Raw genomic sequence first — 24,934 nt, forward strand, 5'->3', positions numbered from 1 at the left:
TTGGTATGCAGTGGACTAAGTTGTTGTCTCCAGGCAGTTTCTTCACCTGTAATTCCTTTCTGTGGTGTCTGCCATTTCCTCAGTTTCCTGCACGGCTAGAGTTTGTGACAGCATTTTTGTAGTGCTCCTGGAGGCCAGGGCACACAGCTGGTTTTTGGTCTGGGCATCTATGGGTATGGTGGGCTAATAGGTTGTGTGGCAGATGCTGTGGGACAAGGGTCACTTCAAGACTGGCTGTCCAGTTTGGTGCAGGTGTGGTGGGCTGGCTAGCTGATTGTGGGCTCTTTGAAAAGATGGGGGTGCACTTGACTTGTAGTTGAGTTGTCTGACAGTGTGTGGGGGTGCCGCAGAATTTGTAGCAGTTTCTTTCAGAAGGTGGGGTGACCATCAAAATTGCTGTTGGCACTGGTCATGGGCACGGCAGATTGGTTCTCTGTGTGATGATGTCTCAGGGGAGGCAGGGTTATTGCCAGGAAGACTGTCAGAACCAAATACTGTCATGTGCTATATGGTGGACTAGCCAGTGTGTGGTGTTGTCTCCTGGGACAGGCCTTCACCTGTGGTTCTGCTGGGCACAGTGTGGCATGCCTGCTTCAACTTCACATTGGTTGCCGAGGTGTCATCTTCACCAGGAAGCTTTCTCCCACTAGACTGCACGTCTATATCTTACTCACAGGACTTAATTGTTTGCATGAGCATCATCTCTTTAAGGGCCCATCTCTTCTTCCCTTTTCTATTCTGAGCATCTGGCATGGTGCTTAACACATAACAGATTTGTAATGAACACAGAAACTAAAAAATAGACCACAAAGTGTCAGTTTTTTTAATTGGATGTCACTGGTCACCTTAGTAAGAGATGAAAAAGTTGGGTCAGGTGGGACAAATGAATGGATGAGGAAGGAATTCCTGTTAAAGAAGGGAGGCAGATCTATGAGGGCCCAGGACCCAGAGCTTCCCCTGCAGAATCAGGCTCCAGGCCTACTTCCTCAACACCACATAATCTACTGACTTAGGCTTAAAGCCCTACCTAGTGCTCTGTTAGCCCATGTGTACCCAAGCTTCAGACAGATTCCTGCAGACCTGGGCTCCAGGCATGCCCTTGTAGAATTACAGTCATTCCCCCATGGACCCAGTTAACTGGCCAGTGCCAGTGAGCCTTGTTTCTAGGCCATTCCCAACTGACCCAGAATTCAGGCCTGCCTCAGTAAACGCTAACTGTAGTCCTGCCTCAGTGGACCCAGGAATCCAGCCCACCCACTGCTAGCCCAAGAACCAGGTCAGCCTGCCTGAAGACTCCAGCAGCAAGCTTGGTCCTAGACCTTCATCACCCTCCCATTGCCCACCCAGAATCTCTGGATGACCTAAGTGTGAAGGAATTTCCTATTGTAGTTAGTCTTTAAGGATTGAGGTAGGTGCCTGTTTCTTCAAATGTGCAGACACCAACGCAAGGTCACAAATGATAATGAATAACTAGAGAAAAATGACACCACCAATGGAACAAATACAGCACCTTTAATTGACCCTAAAGAGATGGAGATCTACAAACTGCCCAACAAAGAACATACAATAATTGTCTTTAAAATGCTCAGTGAACTACAAGAGAACACAAATAGACAAATATTATCAGGAAAGAATACTTTAAGAAGATTAACAGCTCAATAAAGAGATAGAAACCGTAAAAAGGACCAAACAGAAATTCTGTAAAGAACAGAATGACTAACACCTGCCACTTGTCCTGCAAAGAGGTTCACATGATAACCATCAGGCTGCTGCTGGAAGTGCCCTGGGCTCCCAAGCCAGGGTAGGGAGCCAAGGGCCTCAGCCACACACCCCCGACATCTGCACCCAGCCCTCTGATGACAAACAGGCTGCTGTTAGAAGTGTCCAGAGCTCCTGAGCTGGGACAGTGTGGGGTTGAAGGCTGCAGCCACATCTGCCTGACTCCACATCCAGCCCAGCAATGACCAAGCCACTGAAAGAAGGCCCTGGATGGGGGTTGGACCGAAGGTCCTCAGCCACACGCCTGACATCTGCCTCCTGCCCAGTCATGACCAAGCCACAGCCAGAAGCCCTCAGGGCTCCTCTGTCAGAATAAGAGAGGTTCCTTGATCATGCCCCCCTCCTCCTTTTCTTGTCCTCCCATCCATCCCTTTCCCCTTCCCCTCTCCACTTCCACCTCAACTACCCCACAACATCATAGAATGTAAAGATAATAATAATAAAATTTGACATCCATTCATGATAAAGACTCTCAATAAATTAGGTATAGAAGGAAAGTATCTCCACACCATTAAAGACATATATAAAAGACCCACTGCCAATATCATCCTGAATGGGGAAACAAGCAGGAAGAGGAACAAGACAAGGATGCCCACTCTTGCCACTCCTATTCAACTAGCCAGAACAATCAGAGAAGAGAAAGAAATAAAGGACATGCAGATTGGAAAAGATGAAATCAAATGTCTTCTCTTTTGTAGAAGACATTATCCTATATATAGAACAGCCTAAAGTCTCTACAAAAAAAAAAAAAAATTCAGAATTGATCAAAAAATTTCTGCAGTTGAAAGACAGAAAATAAACATGCAAAAATCAGTAACACATTTATACTGCAATGATGAGCTATCAGAAAAATAAATCAAAAAAGCTAGCCTATCTACAATAGTCACCACAAAACAAAGATACTTAGGAATAGAATTAACCAAGGATGTGAAAGATCTCTATGATGAGAATGACAGGTCACTATTGAGAGAAATTAAAGAAGACATGAGAAGGTGGAAAGGACATTCAATCCACTTGGACTGGAAGAATTAACCTTGTTAAAATGTCCATACTACTCAAAGTGATCTACAGATTGAACACAATCCCCATCAAAATACCAACAACCATCTTCAGAGAAATGGAAAAAACAATGCTGACATTCATATAGAACAACAAAAGATCCCAAACAAGTAAAGCAATCCTGAGCAAAAAAATACAGCTGGGAGCACAACACTACCAGACTTCAAACTATACTACAAAGTTATAGTAACCAAAACAGCATGGTACTGTCATAAAAATAGACAGACCGATGGAACAGAACAGAGAAACCAGAATTCAACCCATATACTTACATCCATTTGATCTTTGATAAAGGCACCAAGAACGCACAGTGGAGAAAAGACTGCCTCTTTGATAAATAGTGCTGGAAAAATTGGATATCGTGTGTAGAAGAATAAAGCTAGATCGATACCTCTCACTATATACCCAAATCAATTCAAAATGGATTAAAGAAATATATGTCCTGAAACTATACAACTCCTTAAAGAAAACATAGGAAAACACTTCAGGAATTAGGAGTGGGCATATGCTTTATGAGTATGACCCCCAAAGCACAGTCAACAAAAGGAAAAATAGACAGATGGGATTATATCACCCTAAAAACTTCTGCACAGCAAAAGAAACAAGAGAGCAAAACAACAACCAACACAGTGGGAGAAAATATTTGCAAAATTTGTAACCTAATTTAAACAATGGGCAAAGGAGTTGAATGGGCATTTCTCAAAGGAAGACATATGAATAGCCCACTGATGCATGAAAAGAAGCTCAATGTCAGTCAACATCCAGGAAATACAAATCAAAACCACCCAGGAAATACAAATACAAATCATTGAGACATCATCTCACTCCAATTAGGCTAGCTAATGTCAAAAAGACTGAAAATAACAAATGCTGGCAATGATGTGGACAAAGGGGAACCCTCCTACACTGTTGGTGAGACTGATAAATGATGCAGCCATTATGCAACATGGTATAGAGGTTCTTCAAACAACTTCAGATAGAATTTCCATATGACCCAGCTATCCCACTGCTTAGTGTGTACTCAAAGGAATGGATATCATCATGTCAAAGGGGTACCAGTACTCCCATGTTTCTTGCAGCTCTTATTTACATTTGCCAAGAGTTGGGACAAGCCTAAATGCCCATCATCAGATGAGTGGATAGAGAAAATGTGGTATATTTACATAATAAAATACTACTATGCTATTTTTAAAAAGAAAGAAATACTGCCATTCACAGGAACATGGATGAACTTAGAGAAAATTATGTTAAGTGAAATAAGCCAGGCACAGAAACAGAAATATGGCATGTTCTCACTTATTATGTGAAAACAAACAAACAAACAAACAAATAAATAACAACAAAGAAACAAACCAATAGGGGGAACAAAAGATACAACAATCACAATAATTTGTTGAACTTTTAACGAGAAGAGAACAGAACTGAGGTTGCCAGGGGTGGTAAAAGGGCAGAGGGAGGGGAGAAAGTGAGGAATTGGTAAAGAGCCACAAAAATCAATTAAATTATATAATGAAAAATAAATTTAAAAAATTTTTAAAACTCCTTGCACCTTTAAAACCTGGATTTAAATAAAATGCTCTCTTCCTAATTAATTTAAAATAGAATTGTTAAACTTTTGAGCCAAATGCAACCCTTTATAGTTTAAATTGGAATTAAATTGATATATTTAAATAATAAAAAGTTTTAAGAGGTTCATAATAGTCCAATAACTTAATTAGGATAAAAAACTATTTTTACTCTCATTAGAATATCAGTCAGTATTAAAATACATAGGGTGTAGTGGATTGAACTGTGTCCCCCCAAAACTCACTGGAGCTTGAATTGTGTCCCCTGAGTTTTATGTATTAGAAACTTAGTCCCCACTGTGACCATTAAAGAGGGTGGGAAATCCTATTATGGTAATTGAAAGGTGTGCCCTTGAAGAAGTGATTGGATTGTAGGACCGTGCAGTAGTGAATGGATTAAAAATGGTCATCAGGGGTGGGGTTCTGAGGGCTTTAAAAGAAGAGAGAGGAGAGTCTGTCTTTCTCTCTCTGCTCTCTCTGCTTCCACCATCTTACAATGTGAGACCCCTGGGTCATTTTTACCACCACCAGATGGACTTTAGAATTCCCAGCTTTAGAAACTGTAATTAATAAATTTCATTTTTTGTATAGTTACCCAGTTCCATGTATTTTGTTATTAGCAACAGAAATGGACTAATACACAGAGTATTAAAGTTTTCCTCATGTGCAAACATATTCTTTTTTAACCTGTAGTTCACAATCATGGGTGATCCTCCTCACCTCCAAGAAGTCATTTGGCAATATCAAGACACTTTTGGATGTCACTCTGCAGGGCAGAGAGTGGTGGCAGTGGTACTGGCATCTGGTGAGTAAAAGCCAGAGATGCTGCTAAACTTTCTAAAGTGCACAGGACAGTTTCTAAAGCAACAGTAAAATTATCCAGCCCCAAATAACAATAATGCCATGTTTTAGAAGACTTATTTTAACCTAATGGTTCTAATTTTATTATAGAGGCTTTTGGGTAATGGACCACATATTTCTTCCTAGTTTCCAAATTTGGATATAGTAGCTTAGTTTACTAATAAACAGCTTAATAAAAATAACATTTATTAATAAGCTTTAGCTTAATAAGGCCTAGCTTATTGTGGATAACACTTGGTACTGACACTTGGGAAAACTGGAGTCAAAATCTTATTATTCACAAATATAACTAGTTCTTCTCCTGAGGGAAACCTCATAGATATGTGTGTAGTAAGATTCCTTTACACCTGCTTAGGTAGCAATAAGCAGATATACTCTTGACTGCCTATGCAAAAGCTTTTTGCCGTAGGATTACACAGTCTACCTTGAAAAGTCCTCACCTGGGACACTATATTGCTTATGTTGAAAGAGAATGTAGATTTTGCTTTTAACACTTATACTGCTTATGCAAATGAAGTTTTACTTTGAATTTAGTTTTTTTCTCTTTGTAATATATGTTTTCTTTTATCATTAATACAATATTTTGACTATTAAATCCTCTACACTTCCGAAAGTGCTTTCTCCCATACTGTAATCATTAGTCTCATTCATCAGTTCATAAATTTTCTTTTTTTGGCTTTCTTCAAACTCTTGGGAGTTATTTTCACTGATTCCACTAGAAGGAGGGAGACAAGAGTACTTGTTAAAGAGCTAAATAATGTTTCTGCAAAATCTTTCATTTAATAAATCTATAGAATATTGAATAACATTAGAGCTAGTGAATATATATTACATACCTGTTATTAGCTTATAACTTATCATTTGTTCTAGATTCTGAACGTACATTCCACTTACATTAAGATGAATATTGAGAAACAAGGTTACCAAACCTGGGATCCTTGTTTCCGATGAAATTTGAATTAATGTTGTTATAACTGATTTTTTTCTTTCTCTCATTTATATTTCAGCCCTGACTAGTACAGATGTATCTTATTTCTTTAAAACTTGTAGAAAATATCTTGTTTCTATTTGAGTAGAGTTTATCCCCTTTAGAGCAATTTCTTTTTTCATGTATTTTTTGTGTGTGTGTATGTGGTAAAACATACACAAAATTTGCAGTTTTAATCATTTTTAAGTATGCAGTTCAGTGGCATTAAGTGCATTCACACTGGGTAACCAACACCACCATCAATATTGAGAAGTTTTTTTTACCTTTTCAAACCCATTAAACAATATCTTCCCATCTTCTCTAATTCTAGTATTTGGCAACCAACATTTTGTTTCTGTTTCTGTGAATCTGATTATTCCTGGACCTCATACAAGTGGAATTTAAAATATTTGTCCTCTTTTTACTGGCTTAATTTATTTAGCTTACTGACTTGAACATTCATTCATGCTGTAGCATGTGTCAGAATTTTCTTACTTTATAACACTGTCTGAAGGTGGACTAAAGGCAGAATGTCTGCTAAACCGAAAAGGTAACTTGAGACCGAAGAATGGAGCGGGCAACACCGTAAATTATTGTGTGTTTATGGATGGGTGATTTATATACGAGAAGCATGGAATGGGTGATGACACAGACAATTGCAGCTGTATCCTGCAACATCAGAGGGGGTTGGGGGTTAAGGCTTCTAAGGGATTGCCAGACAAGAGTGCCTATGACAAAGAAAAGAAGATTTATTGAAGTGGGTGATTCCCAAGCACCTTGCAACTGCCTTTTGTTTATCCTAGGGATTAAGTGTGTCATACATCCCACCCTTTACTTACACAAACACAGCATTCCATGCCTTTGGCTACTAAGCAACCTGTGCAGAGACAGATTGTAACTAAGCAGGCCAGAGCTCTGAAGGTCTCAATGATGGAGTTAGGTCTGAGCAGTATTCCTGTACCCCCACCTCTGACATATCTGTGGCCTGCACTAACTTGTCCTCCAATCTTCTACAAAAGCCCTGGGGCCAGATATGTGGAGGTGCTTTGTATTTCCAGAATACAACAATAGGAACTGCAATAGTCTGAGCATAAAATTGCCACTAAGCATGGGAGGATGCTAAGAACAACTGTCCCCCACTTTCCAGGGAGAAAAAACAGCCAAGGAGTAAAAATATATCTTTAAAGGAACTACAAAATCAATGGCTTCATATGAAGGGATGTACATTCAACATTTTTGTCCAATTAAGGCACAAATTCCCCCTTGTGCTGAAATTAAAATATCTAATGTCATTCTGGTTTTTAAGCTCATCTTTCTCATCTGAGTAGTCTCTTGGTTTAAAAGGAATTTGCTCTAGTGATAGTCATGTAAAGTTAGCCAATGCATCCATTTCCAATTTTGCACTAATGCCAGTATATTAGGTGCCTTTGATTCAGTACCCCTCACCCCAACTTTACCCCTATTACAGAGTTAAGAGGTTGGGAAATTCTATTATGGTAATTGAAAAGTGGGGCCTTAAAGAGGTGATTAGATTGTAGAATCATCCTATGATAAAAGGATTAGTAATGGTGGACAGGGTTGTGGTTCAGAAGCCTTTAAAAAGAAAATGTAGGAGAAACCTTCTCTCTCTCTGCTCCACCATGTTCTGCCATGTGAGACCCCTGAGTCACTGTTGCCATGACAAGAACAGTTTCACCAGATGCGTTCCCTGGACTTTGGACTTCCCAACCTCTGAAACATAAGCAATAAATTTATTTTTCTTTATAAATTATCCAGTTCCAGGTATTTTGTTATAAGCAACAGGAACAGACTAATATATTCGGAAAGAAGATTGATACTGGCCACTCCAGGTGGGTTTATGCTATACTCCAAACCTATCTAGATTTGAGAGCTGACAGATTGTGTGGCACCTTAGCCAAGGTGTTGTATATTCTACCAGGGAGGGGGGCAAAACATAAGGTACATTGGCCAGGCCCAACCATAAGGTAGATATGACCAGAGAATGGTTCCACATATCAAAATGCAATTTTTAGGCACCACAAAAGCCCCAGCTCTAATTTGTTTTTTCTTCCAGTTCATTCTGTATTTAACACTTTGTGTACAATATGACAGGCAGGGAGTGGTAACCACCCCATGTGTTTAGGTAAATGCTAGGAGTGACATTCTTTCAATGCAAAAGGGAGCCATGGAACTGAAAATTCCATGTTAAGCACATACCCATTCCACGCTATCCCAAATATAAGATGTAAGCACCTGTTAAGCATTATCTAATTAAAGAATATACATATTGGTTTTTGTCATCCAGGTAAAACAGTGTGGTGGGCTTTGTGTTAGTATTTAACGTTCCTAAAGTGTCCTTAGTGTGAGTTGTCACCAGCCCCACCTAGAGTTATGTTAAAGGGGATAACCTTCCATAGTATCCCTCTGAACTGGACATCAGTGGCAATCAACACACCCAGCAGTCTGTTCAGAAGGGAACCTCAGCAGAGGTGGCAGCCCAGGAGAGATTTGTGTTCCCCGATGGTGCAGGCAGGAACCTGAAAATGAGGAAGCTAAGACAGATGTTTTAGGGGCATTTGACAGCGTATGTCTTCATCTAATAATAACGTAGTTACTGTTTGATCACTATTGGCCAACACCATCCCTGGTTTGGGCATTTTCCTGGGTGGGCAACACCATACATTTTGTCCTTCGATGTTATTAATAGGTAATAGCATATCATAGATGGGGGCCTCAGTTAGAACCCATAACAGTAAACTAATTTCTGTTCCCTGCTTTGAGAATCTTAGGGAAGCTATAGTGGCCAATGTAGGGTCCCCACCTAACTAAAAAGAAAGGCTTAGTGCGATGCCAGAGGTAAGGCCATTCCTCCATGGAGTGAGAATACCAAACCACGTGGGATGGGGATACCATTTTAGTTTCCAGTCTATTAATGTATTACCAGGTGGGAGGTCCTGTGGCCAACACAGAACAAGTCCCTCATCCTGCCAGTTGGGCCACAGTCCTCCCTCTTGTACTAGTATCTTTAGATCTCTGGTTATTGGTGTGCATTTTGCAGGCCCATTGTATGCACACGTGTATCACAGTGGTGTCATTTGAAATGACACTGTGGACAATCCTCATCTGCAGCCAAAGATCTGAATATTTCATGGGCAGATGCAGTCTTTTCACTATCTCCCATGTTGCTTGTGGGTCCTGATGGTCAGTCAGCCACTTCAGAGGATGTTAGCAATTTCTCTGGCAGAAAACCTCAGGCTCTCGCTAAGGTATCTACCTCATGATTGCCCAGCAAAGTGGTTGAGGAGGGAGCTGACACACGCCATACATATATACCTGGGCTATTGGCTGGGTACAGACTCCCCTTATGTCTCTACACAATTTGGCATCCGACAGTGACTTACTGAGTATTGTCCAGTTCTCATGGTACCACTGTAGCATCCCTGTAGTCATACCTTTCCAAATAGCCTAGATCTCCACATATATTAAGTAGCATTGGTTCATGGGTCAGTATGATGCATACCACTCATAATCCAGTGCACTGGCTGCTCTGTTTAGTTCCTTTCTCAAGCCAGATGATATCAGAATCCAATTGTACAACAGAGGAATGCCAGGTGGGTGGGTTGCTACTGTCTGTGTACCAGATATCCTAGGGAGGGGTGGCTATGCCTTCTTGCGCGGTGGAGCAGTGTCTGCTAGTGTTGGATGGGGTCTGGATCCACATATGTAATCAGACCCAAAAATGTGTGTAGTTCTGGTGACAATAGACTAGTATTTTAAGAGCTCTGTTGTTGTGAGTATGTATGCCATTTCTGTTGTATGCTAACCTGAGCACTGGCACTCTTCAGCTTCATATATCCTTAATCCAGCCACTTACTGGCAAGGAGGTGCACAGTTCCATTGGCAGGTCAGTTGTCAAGACCTTAATCTGCTGTAAATCCCAGGTAGAGGGCCAGAAACTATTTTCCAGTAGGGCTGTACCTGGTTTTGATGTATTTCCACAGTTCTGACAAGAATCATAATGGGTTGCATTTCCCATTCTGCTTCCACCACAGGCCCCAAACAAATCCCTCTAAATAGACAGTAGCATGCAACTTATATCTTACATCAGGCATCAACACTCCTAAGGCCTGTGCCTGTTTGGCAAACAATTTAGGTTTATCAAATGCTTCTTGCTACGGGGGAGGGGTACTCCAATTCCATCTAGCCCCCTTCTTTACTATAGCAGAAAGGGGTCTCAGATTTGTGCTAAGTGATGGATAAATGTATGCCAGTAGGCTGTTAAGTCCACAAGAGTTTCTAAGTTCTTCACAATTGTTTAGGTATGGATAAGGTTTGTATTTTGTCAATCACAGCTTCCAGTATAACTTTGTCTTACCGGACAAGATACCTTCTACCAATTTTACTGACTGCCTAGTCCTTTGTACCTTGTCGGCATGGACCACTCATTCCCTGGTCTTGGGGTGTATTTGAGGAGAAAATGCTGCTCGGGAAAGAGAAGGCAAATAATCACTGGCTAACATGATGTCACCAAAACAGTGATACGTTTTTAGGGACACATCTGTTCTTCATTTTCCTTTACCTAATTTACTTATTCTTTTTTTCCCCTAATTTACTAGTTTCTAACTATTCTTAAACTATATAAACTATATAATTCTTAATTATATTTAAATTGCTCATAGAAAACAAAATTAGCCATTTAAGGTATATATTGCTTTGGATGAGATATTGGATATAGGTCCTCTCTTTAATTTTCTTTCTTGTCATGCTGGGTTCACATGGCACCCAGGGCAACATGAAGGGCAGGGCCAGTCTGGATATGCAGACTATGTGAAGGGCCCAAGAGAGAGAACAGAGTTGCAAAGATAATGTCTGGGAGATATAATTCCGTCTAGCATGGCCAGTGAACAGAACTGGGACAGAGAGGACAAGATCACTTGGGACTTAGCTTTTCTTCTGTAACTGAAGACTCATGAATTATGGACACAAATATCTCTACGCCTCATCATCACCACTTTCTGGACCCCAGAATTCAGAGGCATAGAACCAAAGACATAAGCTTATATCAAGATATGTGGATGGCTCTGGGGGAGACCCAGCAGCCAGTCCTCACAACTTTAGCTCAAGAACAAATCATGCATGGATTAAGAATATCCCAGAAACAACAATTCAAAACTAGTTCTATTTATCAAAGATTACTAGAGTCATGTGACCTCAGAAAGCATTTAGGCTTATTTACTTAATTTTTGAGTGTGCATTATTTATAAGCCAACTTGCTACCATGTAGACAATATACAAACACATGTATAGGCACCAGTATACATGTAGATACAACATACAGCTTAAAAATGTATACATGCATGCATAAAAACATGGAAACAAATAAAGATCAAAGTAGCAAAATTACATCTCAAAGCACAAAGAAGGAATGCAATCCTTTTCAAGAAGGAGATTGGGTGTGCCAGAGGATACACAAAGGAAGATTAAAAAATGAATGTCAAGACAAAACAAAACAATAGGTATTTACCACAAGACTTTACAAGGAGACCAATGACAAATAGGGCTAAATCCACTAACAACTTTTTCCGGCCTCAAGAGCAAGGCAACAGACCCCAAAAATAGTTCATTGGTGCCGTGGCTATGTTCTGTTTGGGGCCTCAGTGTTACAAAAAGGCCTTGCCAGGAATCATACCAACAGGAAAAGGACACAGAGGGAACACATATGGCTACCAGGTTTTCAAAGAAAAGGAGAAGCAAAGTCCAACGGAAAGAAATAGAGACTTGAGAGAAAATGTATTTAAACAAACCCAAGAGGTGCGAAGGAGCCCTCTCAGAATTTAGAGCCACCTCCTAAGACAACTAAAAAGTTTACATAATGTAACTAATTTATGTCTATAAGGGCTTGACTCACTAGCTGGAAATCAAACCCAAGCCACCTGCATGAAAGTTCAGAATCTTAACCATGTGACCACCAATTGGAATGCTCTTTTGCAGGTTTTGCAGATGATCCAAAGCAGACATTGGATGTTTGAAGGAAGACACATCTTTAAGAAAAGAGCTCTCTAAAAGAAATTTTCTTTTGAACATAGCCAAAACTGCTTAGGCAGCTAAATGAAGAGTCTGCTGGTGTGCCCAAAATTGCAGCCAGGGCCATACTCCAGCCTCACCATGACAGAGTTGGTAGTTGAACAACAATCTTTGTATTAGGGACCTGTCTATTTTTGTTTTGAATGATTATTTTTTTTATAGTTACATCTCTTTATTCACTTCTCATTTTCTTTTTAGTATCCTATACATATATTTTTCCTGTGGCTACCATGGGATTTACATCCTAAAACAATAACAGTCTAGTTTTAATTAATAACAACTTAATTTTAATCAAGTTTACTTTTTACTGCTACCACAATTTCCTCCCCCCCCCCAAAAAAAGAAACGTTCATAAGGAAAAAAAAAAGTAGAAATAGCTATTCTTATAAAACAGATGTTAAACTTAAAACCATAAAAAGGGACAAAGAAGGCCATTATATAATGACAATGGAGTTTATACAATCAAGAAGACATATTCATCATTAATATATATGCACGCAACACCAGAGTGCCCAGACATGTGAAGCAAACTCTACCAGACTAAATACAGAGAGAGATCACAATATAACAATAGTAGGGGACTTGAACACCCCTTTCTCACCTTTGGACAGATCCTCTAGGCAATAAATCAATGGAGATACACAGAATTTAAATTACACATTTCACCAGTTGGATCTGGCAGATATCTATAGAATATTTTATCCAATAAGTACAGAACACACTTTTTTCTGTTCAGCACATGGAACATTCTCTCAGACAGACCACACATTAGGTTGCAAATCAAGTCTGAAAAAAATTTTTTAATTGAAATAATTTCAAGTATCTTTACAGACCACAATGGGTTGAAACTAGACATCAATATCAAGTAAAACTCTGGAAACTATACAATTACATAGAAATTAAACAACAGGCACCTGAGCAACTTATGTGTCCAAGTCAAAATTACGTAGGAAATCAAAAAATTTCCCAAACTAATAACAATAAGGACACATCATACCAAACCTGTGGGATACATCTAAGCAGTATTAAGAGGGAAGTTTATTGCAATAAATGCTTACATCAAAGAATAGGAAGATTTTAAATAAACAACCTATCACTATACTTCAAAGAACTGGAAAAACAAGAACAATCCAACCTCAGAAGCAACAGAAAACCTGAACAGATCAATAACAGGTAATGAGATTGAAGCAGTAATCAGCAGTCTCCCAACAAAGAAAAGAAGACATATAAATGGCTACCAGGTACTTGTAAAAATGCTCAATGTCACTAAGCATCAGAGAAATGCAAATCAAAACCACATTGAGGTATCATCTTACCCCAGTTTGATTGGCTGTTATCAAAAAGAGAGACAATAACAAATGCTGGTGAAGATGCAAAGAAAAGGGAACCTGCCTACACTGTTGGTGGGACTATAAATTAGTGCAGCCCTTATGGAAAATGGTATGGAGTTTCCACAAACAATTACAGATATAACTGCCATATGATTCAGCAGTCTCACTGCTGAGTGTATACCAAGGAAGGGAAATCATCATGTAAAAAGAGACACTTGCACTCCCATATTTATTGCAGCTCTATTTACAATAGCCAAGAGTTGGAATCAATCTAAGTGTTCATCATTAGGTGACTAGATGAGGAGAATGTGCTACATACATAATGGAATATTACTCAGCCATGAAAAGAATGAAATTCTGCCATTTGCAGCAACATGGATGACTTTGGAGAAAATTATGTTAAGTGAAATAAGCCAGGCACAGAAAGAGAAATACTGCATGTTCTCACACATAAGTGAGAGCCAAAAACCTAAACAAGGGAGGGAGAGAGGGATGGAAGGAAGGAAGGAAGGGTACAAAAATTACAATAATGTGTTTAACTTTCAAAGGAGAGAGCAGAACGGAGGTTCCCAGAATTGAGAAAGAGGAAGGGGGATGGAGTATAGTGAGAAATGGGTAAAAGGTCACAAAAATGATTACATTGTATAATGATGAATATGCTGATTATACTGCTTTGATATTGTACACAGATACTGATGTTCAACATTGTACCACACAAATATGTATAACCAATTATTTTTCAATTTAAAAAACCAATAAAATAAAATAAACACGAACATACACAAATAGCCTTATCTGAATCACGTGTAGATGATACTTAAGGCACTCATCCTCAGGTAAATTCCCCTCTAGCTCTAATTCAGTGAAATCAAATCGCCCACTTCCAAATTACAATGGTGAAAAAGGAATGGCTAGTCATTCCCATTCCAAAAGGAAGACAAAGGCAAGAAAAAACGGGTGACTGATCTCAAGTAAGTCCATAACCCAAAAGGGTGAATAACGTTAACTCGTAAGGCTGCAGATTAATCTTTCTTGACTTTATGAACACACTGGTGTGGGAGTTGGGCTGCCAAGGGCTCAGGCAGTCCTGCCTGAGTTTTGCTGGGCTGAATTTATGCAGCAGCTCTCAACAAGTTGGAGTTTCATGCCTACAGTTCTACCAGGCTATTGTTGAATGCTCTTGGTTCTATAGTTCTAAGGTCTGGGGGGCGGTCTCACCCTCATGGTCCCACTTGTTCCACTGGATATTGCCCTGGTGAGGACTCTCTCTGTGCTGTCTTTTCCCCAAACGAGGTCTCTGTAGAACTCTTTGAAGTCTGTGTGAAAGCAACCATGCCTCCTGTGACTGCAGAGTTAACATCACATGAACACCACCAAGTTTTATCACCTGTATCTTCTGGAGTGGCAACCAGAGCCACACCTGGGCCAGCATGAGCCATGGTTGGGGAAGCTAAGGAGTGCTGCACCAGAATCTGGGGAACTGACACTTTAGTTGGTACAGGGCAGCAAATGCTGACATCCCATGGGCACCCAGGGCCTCTTCTGACCCATTTTTCTGCGTTTAAGGACCTAGCATTCTAGGCCTGTGGTGGGAGGGGTGACCATGAAGTTCTCTGAAATGCCTTCAGGGTCATTCTCCCATTGTCTTGAGGAATAGTACCTGGCTTTCATTTATCCTATTAATCTCCCCAACAAACATGGCTTGGCCACACTCTTGGTTTTCTCTCCTAAACATGACTTTTCATTTTTTACATAGCCACCATGATGGGGATTTTCCAAATCTTTACATTCTTCTTTCCTTTGAATAATAAATTCCAGCTATAAATAGTTTTTCTCTTCTTACATTGCAATATATGCAATTTTAAAAAGCCACACAGCACCCTGAACGCTTTGCTGCTTGGACATTTCTTCCACCAGATATCCTTGTTCATCTCTCTCAGGTCCTGCCTTCCATAAAACCCTTGAGCATGTACACAATTCAACCAAGTTCTCTGCTACTTTATAGCAAGTATGGCCTTTTCTACAGTTTTCAATACCTTATTCCTCATTTTTGTCTGAGACCTCATCAAAATTGCCTTTAGTGTCCAAATTTTTACCAACAGTCTGATGTAATCTCTAGGAAGTTTCAGACTTTCCCTTCAGTTTTTTTCTGACTCCTCACCAGAATTGCCTTTAACTCTCTGTTTACAGCAATAGAGGCTTTCTCTAGGCCTCCTCCAAATTCTTCCAGCTTATCCTCATTACCCAGTTCCAAAGGCACTTCCACATTTTCCATTATTTGTTACAGCAGTGCCCCCACTTTTCTAGTACCAATTTCTATCTTAGATTATTTGTGCTTTTATAACAATGCAAAAAGACTGGATAATAATTAAATAACAGAAATGTATTGCCTCACAGTTCCAGAGACTGGGAAACCCAATCTCAAAGTGTCTTCTGTCTGGGTTATCACATAGAGAGGGGGCAAGTGGGGTCCAGAATCGCCCTTTACTAACAGCATTAGTATTATTTAACAGGGTGGGGACTGTAGAATTGTAATAGAAAAGTGTAACTTTAACCTACACTATTTGCCTGTATAACTTTAACCTGCACAAATTGTAATAGAAACGTATAACTTTAACCTGCACAAATTGTTCCTGTAAGCACTTACTAAAAATGGGGAAACATATCTAAAGGTATTTTAAGTGAAGCAGCCTTTAAGAGGTCAGGCAGAGGTCAAGGCAGGACCAGACACACATTTCAGGAACCAGCCCTCTTATCTTCAGGACACCTGGCAGAGCCCAGGGAAGATTGAAAAATGTGCTGTCCTTTATCAGGGTGCTAGCCTGCTGAGCCAGACCATAAATCTTAAGGCACTTCAGCTAATTAACAGCTGATCCTGTCATGAAAGCCTCTGTCCAAGGAAAGTGTATAAAAACTCTAATATCCAAGGAGCTCGGGGCTGCTTGTACCAAAAGCAAAGGACCCCAGCTTGCTGGAAAATAAAATTCCTCATGCCTGATTGCAGCGTCTCTCTTGTCTTGTGGTCTTTGTGAAGCGAACCACCCCTGACGTGTGGGATTTGTGCTTAGTGCACGGGTCTTACAGGGACCTCATGGCCTAATCACCTCTTAAAGGTCTCTATCTTTTTGTACTGTTAAGATGGCAATTGAATTTCAGTGTCAGTTTTAGAGAAACAAACATTCAAGCCATAAGCACCTGTTTTTGTTTTTTTTTTTTTTTTTATAGTGAAATGTCCTTATGGCCTTGATATCAGGGTGATGCTGGCCTCCTAAATAAATTTGAGAATTTTCCTTCCTCTTCATTTGAAGAGTTTGAGGAATATTGGTATTAGTTCTTCTTTAAATGTTTGGTAGAATTCAGCACGGAAGCCTTCTAAGTCCTCAGCATTTCTTTGATGGAAGACTTTTTTATTTCTTATTCAATGTCCTCACTCATAATTCGTTTTGTTCAGATTTTCTATTTCTTCAAATTTACTTATTTCTTCTAAGTTATTCAATTTGTTGAAATATAAATGTTCACACTAGTCTCATAATCTTTTGTTTTACTATAGTATCAATTGTAATATCTCCTCTTCCATTTCTCATTTTATTTATTTGAGCCTACTCTCTTTTCTTAGTCTAGCTAAAGTTTTTTAAAATTTTGTTTATATTCTCAAAAAACAACTGTTCCTGTCATAATTTTTTTGATTTTTTAGGCTGTATTTTATTTATTTATGATCTAATCTTCATTATTCCCTTCTTTATTTCTCTTTACTAACTTCAGTTCAGTTCATTCTTTTTCTAGTTCTTTGAGATATAAAGATATGTTGTTTATTTGGCTCTTTCTTCTTTTTCTGATGTAGGTGTTTGTTGCTATAAAATTCACTTTTACAACTACTTTTGTTGCATCCCCTAAGTTTTGATATGGGTTTCTGTTGTTTTTTTTAACATCAAGATATTTTCTCATTTCATTTTTAATTTGTTCTTTGACTCTCAGTTGTTGTACAGGAGCATACTTTGGGTAGATTGAACATTTTAATGACATTCATTCTTCCAACCATGAACCTGGAGTATATTTTCATTTATGCGCATCTTTTAAAATTTCTTTAGTGTTTGGTAATTTTCATTACAGAGACATTTTACCACCTTGGTTAAACTTACTCCTAAGCTGATGTTTTGTTATTTGTTATTATTATTATTATTACTTTGTAGATATTGTAAGTGGGATACTTTCTAAATTTCTCTTTCAGCTATTTCACTATTGGCATATAGAAATGTTACTGATTTTTGTACATTGATTTTGAATCCTGAAACTTTCCTGAATTCATTTATTTGTTCTAACAGTTTTTTTATGGAGTCTTTAGGGTTTTCTAAGTAAGTAAATATTATTATGTCATCTGCAAATAAGGATACTTTGAATTTCTCCTTTCCAATTTGGATGTCCTTCATTTCTTTCTCAAGCCAGAATGCTTTGGCTAGATCTTCTAGGTCTATGTTAAATAAAAGTGGTAAAGTTGGGCATCCTTATCTTGTTCCAGATCTTAGAGAAAAATCTTTCAACTTTTGGCCATTCAATATCTTACTAGCTGTAGGTTTTTTGTATCTGGCCTTTATTGTACTGAGGTATGTTCATTTCACACCCAATATATTGAATTATTTTATCATGAACGCATGTTGAATTTTATCAGATGCTTTTTTCTGCCTCTTCAATAGATGATAATTTGATAATTTGATAATAGATGATAAATGATAATTTGGTTTTTGTCCATCATTGTATTAGTGTGACGTATCAAGTTTATTGACTTGCATATGTTGAACTGCTCTTGCATCCCTGGGATAAATCCCATGTGATTGTTGTGAGTGAACTTTTTAATGTGTGTTAGATTCCGTTCACTTGTATTTTGAGAATTTTTTCATCTGTGTTCATTAGGGATATTGGTCTGTAGTTTGTGTGAGTGCGTGTGTACTTTTCTAGTTTTGATATGAAGGTGATACTGGCCCCATAGAATGAGTTTGGAAATATTTTCTTCTCTTCAGTCTTTTGGAAGAGTTTGAGAAGAATTGGTATTAGTTCAGCTTTTTTTTTTTTTTTTTTTTTTTGTTAAAGATCTTAACCCTTGGCCGGCTTAACCCAGCCATCCCTATATAGGGATCTGAACCCATGGCCTTGGTGTTACCAGCACCACACTCTCCCAAGTGAGCCATGGGCTGGCCCTAGTTCAGCTTTAAATGTTTACTATAATTTAATAGTAAAGCTATCTTTACTATTAAATTAATGGGCTTTTCTTTGATGGGAGACTTTTTAGCACTGCTTTAATCTCATTAACCATTAATGGCCTGTTGAAATTTTGTTTTTTAATGATTTTACGTGGCTAAGTTGTATGCGTCCAGGAATTTATCTGTGTCTTCTAACTTTTCAGTTTGTTAGTGTATAATTGCTCACAGTAGTCTCTTATGATCCTTTGTATTTCTGTGAAATCAGTTGTGACATCTCCTTTCTCATCTCTATTTTAGTCTTGTATTTTTCTTGGTTAGTGCAGTGAAAGGTTTGTCAATTTTGTTTATATTCTTGAAAAATCAAGTCTTTGTTTCACTGTTCTTTTGTGTTGTTTTATTAAATCTCTAATTTATTTATCTCTGCTCTGACTTTTGTTATTTCTTTCCTTCTATTAATTTTGGATTTAATTTTGTCCATGTATTTCTGTTTTCTTCAGGTGTAATATTAGGTTGTTTATTTGAAATCTTTCTACTTTTTTGATGTAACAGTTTATCACTAAACTTTCCCCTTAAAACTTTTTTTGTTGTATTCCTTAGGTTTTGATATATTGTGTATCCAATTCCTCCAGAAATTTAGAAATTTCCATTTTACTTTCTTCCTTGACCCATTTGTTGTTCTGAAGCTATTGTTTAATTTCTGTGTACTTTTACAGTTTTCAGTATTCCTTGTTACCAATTTCTAGTTTTATTCCCTGTGGCTGTAAAAGATAGTTGATATGATTTCAATTTTTAAAAACTTGTTAAGACTTGTCCTGTGGCCTAATATATGGTCAGTTCTGAAGAATATCCCATGTGTTGCTGATAAGAAAGTATATTCTGCAATGTTGGATGGAATGAAAGCCCAAACTATTATTATATTGGAGTCTGTCTCTCCCTTTAGATCTAATAATATTTGTTTTATATATCTTGGTGCTCTGTATTATGTGTATTATGCACAATTGTTACATCATCTTGATAAATTGATCCCTTATAATTAAATAATGATCTTCTTTGCCTTTTTAAAAAAAAACTATTCTTGGTTTAAAGTCTGTTTCATCTGATATTAGAGTAGCTGCCTCTGCTCTTTTTTGGTATCCATCTGCACAAAATTTCTTTTTTCATCCCTTCACTTTCACTTCCTGTGTCTTTGTTAAGTGAAGTGGGTTTCCTATAGGTGGAATAGTTTGCTCCAATTTTATATTCATTCAGCTTTTAGATTGAAGAATTTAATTCATCTACATTCAGAGTTATTATTGATAGCTAAAGGCTTACTAGCACCACTTTGTTACTTGTCTTCTGGTTGTTTTGTGTATCTTTTCTTCCTTCTTTTTTTCTCTTTTCTCTTCCTTTGTAATTAAGTGATTTTCTCTAATAGTATATTTTGATTCCACAGTATTTATTTATAGTGTGTCTGCTATAGGTTTTTGCGTTATGGTTACCATGAGACTTACAAAAAACATATTATAGTAATAACAGATTACTTTGAACTCATAACTACTTAACTCTGATCACAAGAATGAAGAAAACAAACAAAAGAAAAAATACACTTTGACATCATTCCTCTCCACCTTTTGACTTTTTGTTGTATTTATTTACGTTTTTGTATTGCCTATTTCTTATACAATTGTTATTTTCTTTAATAAATTTGTTTTTTTTTTTTGTCTTCATACTAAAAATATAAGTGTATTATTCACCACACTTACAGTTTTAGAGTATTCTGAATTTTTTCTATGTTTACTTTTTCAGAGAGTTTTATACCTTCAGTGGTTTTCTTGTTATATGTTAGCATGGTGTTCTTTCATACTGAAGAATTCCCTTTTATTGTAAGATAGGTCTGGCATTAATGAATTTCCTTAGCTTCATTTGTCTAGGGAAGTCTTTTTCTCTTTCGTGTTTGAAGGATAATTTTGTTGGGTATAGTATTTTTGTTTGGCAATCTTTTTCCTTTAGCACTTTGATCTGTGACCTGTGGTTTTTTCCCATTCTGGGGATAACTTATAGTGAGCGCTGGAACATTAACACTGCTCCAGAACTAAATTGCTCTTCTATTGTTGTTTCCCTATCCAGGAAAGGCTTATGGTGAGTACTGGAACTTAAATGCTGCTCAGGAACTAAATTGCTGCTCTGCCATTGTTTTCTGGCCTGGGGAAGACTTACTGTGAGCACCAAAAGTTAATTGCTTACTTTTTAGTCACTTCCACATCAAGGGAATACTACATAGGAGCACGTGGATTACACGTGAAATCCAGCCAGAGACTGGGTCATTCCTGCAGATTCTGTCCCCTGTAGTTCTGTGGTGTCAGTGAGTTTCCTCTGTGTGATACTCCTGTTGATTGAATGCAGAGCAGCTGTCAAGATCACGTTCTAATACGCCTCTGGAGCTTCAGCCTCCTGGCAATTCAAATATTTCCTGTGGAAGAAGCCTTGGGTGGGCTTCCTAGACCAGTGAGTAGGCAAAGCACCCATTTTCATTTTCCTCCTTTTATCTCAGAAACCTCTGAGATAGGTTTTCTTCTCTGTGAGTGGCAGTATGCCAGCTTGGGGAAAAGAATAGGGTGGTTCGAAGTGATAATTCTTCCTACTGGTTGTGGCTTTTCTGTCTTTGGAGGGCTCCCCTATTTCCCTCTATTGCTGTTGAAATCAGCATGGACACTTTGTCTTTAAATTGTTTCTGATTGTATTCTTGTGAAGCAGAGGATACTGGGGATTGCCTATTGTGCCATCTTGAAAACATATTTTTCTGACGGTGTATTTTCAAATAACCCATCTTCAGGTTTACAAATTCTTTTTTCTGCTTGATCATTTCTGCTGTTGATGATCCCTATTGCATTTTCCCCCTCATTTTATTTATTGTGTTTTTCAGCTTCAGAATTTCTGTTTGATTTTTCTTAAACAGGGAGGGGGATTGGGAAGTGATAGGCCAGGCAAAGGGAGTAAAGAAATATCATTATTTGTAAAAATGAATATACTAATAATAAATAAAAATTTTAAATAAAATAATAATAATAATAATTTCAGTCTCCCTGTTAAATTTCTTGTACTGGTTACTTATCGTGTTTCTGATTTTATCGAATTGTTCTTCTGTATTTTCTCAAAGTTTGCTGAGCTTCCTTAAAAACAATTTTGAGTGTTTGACAGGCAGTTTGTATGTCTCCACTTTGGGGGATAAGATACTGGGAAATTATTGTGTTCTTTTGGTGGTGGGTATTTCTCCATGGTTTCTCACATTTCTTGTTGTCTTATGTTGATGTCTGCATATTTGGTGAAGCAAATGGCTATGGGCTAGTTTCACCATTGAAAGACTCCTTGGCAGAGGAGTGTGAAGAGCTTGCTGGCTTGGGTGCAGTGATTCTGGCATTAGTGAGGGTGCAGCTGTGTAGTATCCATGTAGATTTGTCAGCTGAGGTTGGTGTTGGTGTTGACAAGGACTGGAGGGACCATTAGCAAGCAAAACTGTGGATTATAGTACTGACAGCAAGGGTTTTCAGGGTCTTTAATGGTGCTGTTTGCTAAAGTTTTCCTGATCTCTTTTTCTCCCACCAGTGAAGTTGTGGATTAGGAGATCTCTCTTGGCACTGCTTCTCTCTTGTGGGCTCATTTTCAGTGATGGTGATACTAATTCCTGATGAGTGGTCATCACAGAGTGCCTACTGAGCTTAGGCCTGAAGCCAGGCACATATGGAGAGGCTACAACTCTGTGATCTGGGGCAGTAATGGCACTTGAGCCCTAGGTGCAGGCACGCCCACTATTATGTTAATAACAATATGGGAGGTGCAGATGCTTGTTAATTAGCCAGAGGAGTCGACAGCATGGTCATGGGCAGAGTTAGAGCAGATCTAGCTATGATGTAGGGCCTAGCTCTTTATGGCAGTTGAGCTGGTGTCCAGAATACATGCACAACAAGATCTCAGAGTGTGAACTAGTTCACTATGGTGATGTCTCCAGTGTCTGAGATGTGGGTAGGGCCAATGCAGCCAACAGAGCTTGGTCTGTAATGTGGGTAGTCACAAAGGAAATGCAGCTCTGGGGTCAGGGCATGTGTGGGGTTAGGAGAGGCAGCAGCTCCTTTTTTGAAGCAGCTCAGCAATGTCTGCTTCTTGGTTAGGAAAAGGGTGTGCAGCCATGTCTCCCTATCTGGAAGAATCTGGAAGAAGGAATGGTTGTTGGTTACCTTGGTGGCAACAGATGCCTGTGTCCTCTGTGGAACAGGCTGCTGGGAACCATGGTAGTTCCTGCCACATGGCTGATACCAATAGCTTCCACATTTCTTTTTGTTTCTAGCCATCTCCTGATGTCTCAGGTATGATCTTATGAGTAATCCTTTTTATGTGAATGTTCTCATCTTATTTTGCTTGACTGTGTTGTTTCAGTTGTTTACTGAGCACTTGACCCCTCTCTGGCTGTTTTGGTTTGTGAATATCTATGCATATATACATATATATTTGTGGGGGATGAATGCTGGTAACTCCTACTTTGCCATCATAGTGATGTTACTCCCACTTGGGTCTACATTTTTAAATGGCTGAAAAAAAAAAATCAAAGGAAGAATAATATTTGTGACATGAAAATTACATGAAAGTGAAATTTCTCTGTCTATACATAAAGTGTTTTGAAATACAGATGTGCTCATTTGCTTATATGATGTCTATGGCTGCTTACATGCTATATTGCAGAGTTCAGAGATTGTGTCAAAAACGAAGGAAACCACAAAGCTGAAAATATTTACTACCTCGCCTTTTATAGATATGTATGCCAACTCCTATATTCAACTAAATTTCATCTCAATTAAACTTCACATTTTCAGGTGTCTACTTGATCTATCTAGATGTTCTTCTCTACTTTTTCAAAGCTAAATTCACATCTCTCTTAACCAGTTTTCCTCCTAACTGTATCTGTTAAGGTATCAATTATTTCCTTGTCCAAGGCTTCTCAACTTAATGCTGTTGATACATACATATCTCAAAGCGACAGAGGAAGCATTCACAATTTTAAGCCCTTTTAGTTAATGCTATAAGAAAGAGAGGTCATAGATTCGTTATCAGGTATTGACTAGAACAGGCAGTAAATTTCCCTGGCAACACTGAGCTTTCTGAGGTAGGCATTTTAAGGGAGGTGGGACAGAGAAATGCCTGGTCACCCTAGAGATAAGCCTTAAACTGCTAGAAGCCATGCTAAAGCTTGGTCGAGTCTCTTAGTGCAGAGGTTTAGACCAGTCTCTACTTCTAATTCCTTTTCTCTGTCCCTTTCCCTGTCTCTAATCTGTTCAGGTATATTAGGAGTCCTGAGAAGAACTGATGTCTGAGAAGTCTCCTTTGAATGTAGTAACATTTTACTTGGCCCCTGAAAGAGGAAATCAATGGACATTTAGTGTGCACTCACTAGATGTTTGTCACTAGATTTCTTGCTAGGGACTCCGAATGCCTTATGTAATTTACAAAGCAGGTGATGTTATTCATGGTGTACAGAGGAGATTAGAGTGTAGAGAGGCTAAGTAACGTCACTGGCAAGGCTTGAGCAAAACCAGGTCTTCACCTCCTTCTGCCACCAATCGTGTGAGATTTTATTGTTCCTCCTGTTTTGTTATTGTTCTTTTTGATTCATTGGACACTCCACCTAAAATTACAAATTTTAAATTTTAAGTAAGAATAATGGGTATCTTTTTCCTGTAGTCTTTCTGATGGATATGCCCATCATTTAGAATTTTTATAGTGTGGATCACTATTTGGTATTGAAGTCACTTAGGTCTTCCAAGTATGTAAGAAGACATAATTTCTGAAGCAAATTACTATTTATTTACCTTATTCAAGTACTCTTAATTCTTCTGGTTTTCATGATTGTCAGCAAATATTTAGAAGGCTCTTTCATTGCAAGCATTTAGATTCCCTTTGATACTTTCAAATTTTATGGAGGTTGGAAAGAAAATGACAGCAACTGTAAAACCTTGTAATTTTTAAAAGCTGACCAAAAGGGAATTCATTTTATGAGGAAAAATTCCCCAGAAGATTTTGATCTTAACCACTACTTAAAAGCCTGTCAAAAGAGGATACCTAAAT

This window comes from Cynocephalus volans, chromosome Y (genome assembly GCF_027409185.1).
Source record: "Cynocephalus volans isolate mCynVol1 chromosome Y, mCynVol1.pri, whole genome shotgun sequence".
NCBI lineage: Eukaryota > Metazoa > Chordata > Mammalia > Dermoptera > Cynocephalidae > Cynocephalus > Cynocephalus volans.